This window comes from Gopherus flavomarginatus, chromosome 5, assembly GCF_025201925.1.
Source record: "Gopherus flavomarginatus isolate rGopFla2 chromosome 5, rGopFla2.mat.asm, whole genome shotgun sequence".
NCBI lineage: Eukaryota > Metazoa > Chordata > Testudines > Testudinidae > Gopherus > Gopherus flavomarginatus.
The window spans coordinates 33,136,285-33,140,686 of NC_066621.1; the positions used below are offsets into that span (position 1 = coordinate 33,136,285).

The window sequence follows — 4,402 nt, forward strand, 5'->3', positions numbered from 1 at the left end:
CAGGGCACGGGGTGCGGGGCTGGTGCAGGCAGGGCAGGGGGTGCAGCAGGGGCTGGCTGTGGCAGGGGTGCCGGGTACAGGGGGTACAGCCTACCCTGTACGGTAAGTGCCCCCTCCTCCACCAAGGTAGCAGCAGCAGCGCAGGGCTCGGGGGCTATTTAAAGGGCCGGGGCAGTAGAAGCAAGGGGAGCCCCAGACTTTTTAAATAGCCCCCAAGTCTCCAGCAGTGGGGCTCTGGTGGCAATTTAAACAGCCTGAGGTTCCAGTCCCTGCTGGGAGCCCCAGGCCCTTTAAATTGCCCCCTGGGGAAGCTGGGCCACCCTAGTACAGTGCACTAGCAGGGCCCGATTCAGGGGAATTGGTTGAATTGGCCTAAAGCCGGCCCTGTCCACAGGAAAGCAAGGAAGTAGCACAGGCTTATCACTGTCCCTGGGTGGGCTTGAACCACCATCCTTTCAGTTAAGAGCCAAACGTGCTGACCCATTGCACCACAGAGACACAGACAGGCCAGGCTGTATGGAGCACAACAGTGAGGAATCAGCTCAGGGTCCGGTCTAGCACATGCATGCAGTGGTTGGACAAGCAACAGCAAGGAACTGGACTGGTGAGGAGTGAAAGATCTGTGGGAAGGAACCGAAAATAGTACTGGGGCTGCAGTACAGGGCTTGCATACACTTTCTTTGGCCTGTTTTGCTGGAAGAGTTAGCAGGGCAAGCTCGTTAGTCACAGGTAAGGGGGTGAGTTTATGCAAATTCTGGACTCTGGAACCACAGCTGGGGTGGGACAGGCACAACTTTTGTGGCACATGCATCCTCTCTGCAACCAACCTTTGTTACTTCATTCCATAACAGCACACACAGAGCAACCTTTTACCTTTCAGCACCAAAATATACTGTAGAAGAAATCTAATAGCATAACTTTAAGATAAGAAACTTCAGTACTAACAACAATTCTAAAGATATTCAAAAATACCTCTGTCTTCAGACACCAGACACAAAATCAATCACACCACGAACAAACATCTATTTCTACTTCCCACACACTTTGCGGGGGGGGGGGGTTGGTTTGGAACCCATACCCCTTAATGATGAGTCTTTCCAGGCGAGGGGCAAGCTCTCAGGCCTCAAATGCCAGGTACAGTTACTCTCTCCTTGATTCAAACTAAACAGGAAAATACACTTGATTACTCCTGCCCCAATAACAAAGAGATGGGGGATCCCACAGCAGCTGAAATGACCATTTGGACAAGCACTCCCCTCATGCAATCTGGGGTGGGTGTAACCATGCAAATGATATCAGCCCCAAAAGGCCTTTACAACAGATCACCAACAGATGGCAGGGTAGAGTTCATACCGACCCTGCTTAAACTAGATTGTGGCAAAGATTAAAAAACACTGAATGTTAAAACTCACCAAACGTGGGTGAATCCATTCTCATTGTCATACCCGCTTCTTAAACTCCACACCTGAACGTAGCCCTCACATGGACAACATACCCTCCTAACTCAGTGTCTGTACGTTAACATTTTACCCCCAGTCAGGGCTATTGCAGATTCTGTATTCCTTAAGCCACCCGATCTTAAACCGAACTTTGCACCCCCTGGGTAATCTGTACATTGTTCCCTGATCGCCAGAAACTTCTACACTTAAATGCTGTACCGTACACCTTTTTCTTCTTTGAACGTCATCTTACTAAAATGTTGACATTTGTTCGAGATCCCGGCTCCTGTTCCCTTGCAAGGCGTGTGCCTTTGCTCCAGGTTTTAGTCTGCTAATACAGCGGGGGCAGGGTGGGGGCCGATTGAGCCAGAGGCGCTTGCTTGCTGCAGACACGGATCAAAGGCTGAACCTCATCCCCCACGAGCTGAAGGCTTAATTGAAAACAGTTTAAGCAGTACTCTCGTCTCTGGCACTCAGCTACCCAGCTCCCAATGGGTCCAAACCCCAGATAGATCCTTTTTACCGTGTAGAAGCTGTAAAAGCCTGTGATCAGGGCAGCTGCCTAGCAGCCGGCGCATATGCCTGCCAGCGTGAGAGCTCGTAAGGCACTAATCCAGATAGAGGTGGCTGGGTGGCAGGGGGAGTAAAGAGTCAGCAGAGTGGTGCAGCGGATGCGTGCTGGGCCCATAACCCAGAGGTAAATGGATCAAAGCCATTCTCTGATACACGAGCACTTGTCTCTTTTCCCTCTGGGCCTTCAAGCGATCAAAACCCTCGGCTTGCGGGCCAAGCTCTGTCTGCCATGTGCCTGGGAAGCAGCAGGACAGTCTCAAGAGAGCAGCTCCCACCCATTATCTCTTGTAGTGGAAAGGAAGTAGAATTGTGGTTGGACTTTGGCTATTTCTATTCAGGGAGTCAGTGGCTGTGAGGCAACCCTTACTGATAATGGCAGGGGAAGAGTTCTCTCTTCTGCATTGATGCTGCAATTTTTTGTTGTGCCCTTTCTCTCCCCCTTCAATGCAGGCAGGTAGGCTTGGTGGCTTGGGGATGTGGGTCAAGCCTGGTTTCTTTTGGCAGACACCTGGTTGAGAACTGGTGCTCTACGGTCTTGTCTAAACTGACGAGCCCTAATGTCTGTAGCCTCGTCTCGTACTTTGGAAGCCTTTTATTTACCCCTTTCCACTGCAAAAACGACTATTTAGTCCTACTCTTTCTTTCCAAGCTGCTAACCAGTTACTGATGCATGAGAGGGCCCCAGCCATCTGGAGTAGCTTGTGACTGTGAGTGGCAACCTCAGGGCAGATTGTTAAGAAGCAGAGCACAATCCCCAAACTGGTTGTGTGTTCTAGACTTACGTTTCACCAAGTGTCAGATTCTGGATGACACCCCTTTTATGACTTTTTAAAGCAAACTTGCTATTTTTGCATCATTTGAGCGTTCTATGCAGAGGACTAGAAATGTTTCTATTAACCTGAATGTTAGATCATTTTAACATTGGCTAGAATCACAATGTTAAATTAGTTCTTATGACTTTAATAACTGATACTTCCTCTATCTCAGGACTAGCTATTAAACTGATTTTTGGACTAAGGAGATGGAATAGCAGCTTCCTCCATCCCTTGCACACATCACCCTGTTACTGTGGCACTGAACCCCCAGGAGCGATGGACCTCCTTATGGGGAGAATATCGTGGTTGAAGAGCAGCGAAGAAAAATGGTGTTGTCTGTGTTCCCATTTGGTTTGTTCTGAGTATGGTTTTGAGTCGTTTGTAACTCTTTCATCAGTTATTAGTAACATCTTATTATCAGGCCTCTGAACTTAAAGGCTGCTCTTGCAGGTTTTACATTGTCGTTATTTGTAGGTCAAACAGCCGCTTTCTTAGGCCTCGTCTACACTACGCATGTAAACCGAATTTAGCAGCATTAAAACGAATTAACCCTGCACTCGTCCACACAATGAAGCCCTTTATATCGATATAAAGGGTTCTTAATACCGATATCTGTAGTCCTCCCCGACGAGGGGAGTAGCGCGGAAATCGGTATTGCCATGTTGGATTAGGGTTAGTGTGGCTGCAATTCAATAGTATTGGCCTCCGGGCGGTATCCCACAGTGCACCCTTGTGACCGCTCTGGAAAGCAATCTGAACTCGGATGCACTGGCCAGGTAAACAGGAAAAGCCCCGCGAATTTTGAATTTCATTTCCTGTTTGCCCAGCATGGAGCTCTGATCAGCACAGGTGGCGATGCAGTCCCAAACCCAAAACGAGCTCCAGCGTGGACCATCTGGGAGGTACTGGATCTGATCGCTGTATGGAGAGACAAATCTGTTCTATCAGAGCTCCGTTACAGAAGACGAAATGACAAAGCATTTGAAAAAAATCTCCAGGCTATGATAGACAGAGTCCACAGCCGGGACTCAGCACAGTGCTGTGTCACAAGCGTAATGGAAAGCCAAAGAATCAAATGGACGTTCATGGAGGGAGGGAGGGGAGACTGAGGACTCCAGCGATCCCACAGTCCCCGCAGTCTTTGAAAAGCATTTGCATTCTTAGCTGAGCTCCCAATGCCTGAACAGTCAAACACATTTTCCCAAGTGTTTCAAGGGACCCTGGAACTAGGCAAAGGGGTCCAACGGGCAGGGCCCCTGGAGCTAGGTTTAGGGGCCCCAGAGATAGGGCCCCTTGAGCTAGGGTTGGGGGACCCATGCATAGGGCCCCTTGACCTAGGGTAAAGGGCTCCATGGGTAGGGCCTCTGAAGCTAGGGTTAGGGGACCCAGGGGTACAGGGCCTGCAGATAGGGTTAAGGGTCCCACGAGAAGGGACCTTGGAGTTAGGGTTAGGGTTCCCACATGTAGGGACCCTGGAGCTAGGGCTAGGAGCCCCAGGGACGGGGCCACAGGAGCAAGGGTTGGGGGTCCCAGGGTGGGGTGCCAGGAGCTAGGGTTAGCGGCCCCATGGGCAGG

The 4,402-nt window shown here is 50.1% G+C and overlaps 1 non-coding gene across 1 annotated transcript; it reads right to left on the bottom strand.

Annotated features, from left to right (window-relative positions):
- Positions 1 to 424: 424 nt before the first annotated feature.
- On the bottom strand, positions 425 to 498 carry TRNAK-CUU (transfer RNA lysine (anticodon CUU)). Its single transcript has one exon. It is a non-coding gene; the product is annotated as a tRNA-Lys (tRNA).
- Between the last annotated feature and the right edge of the window lie 3,904 nt (positions 499 to 4,402).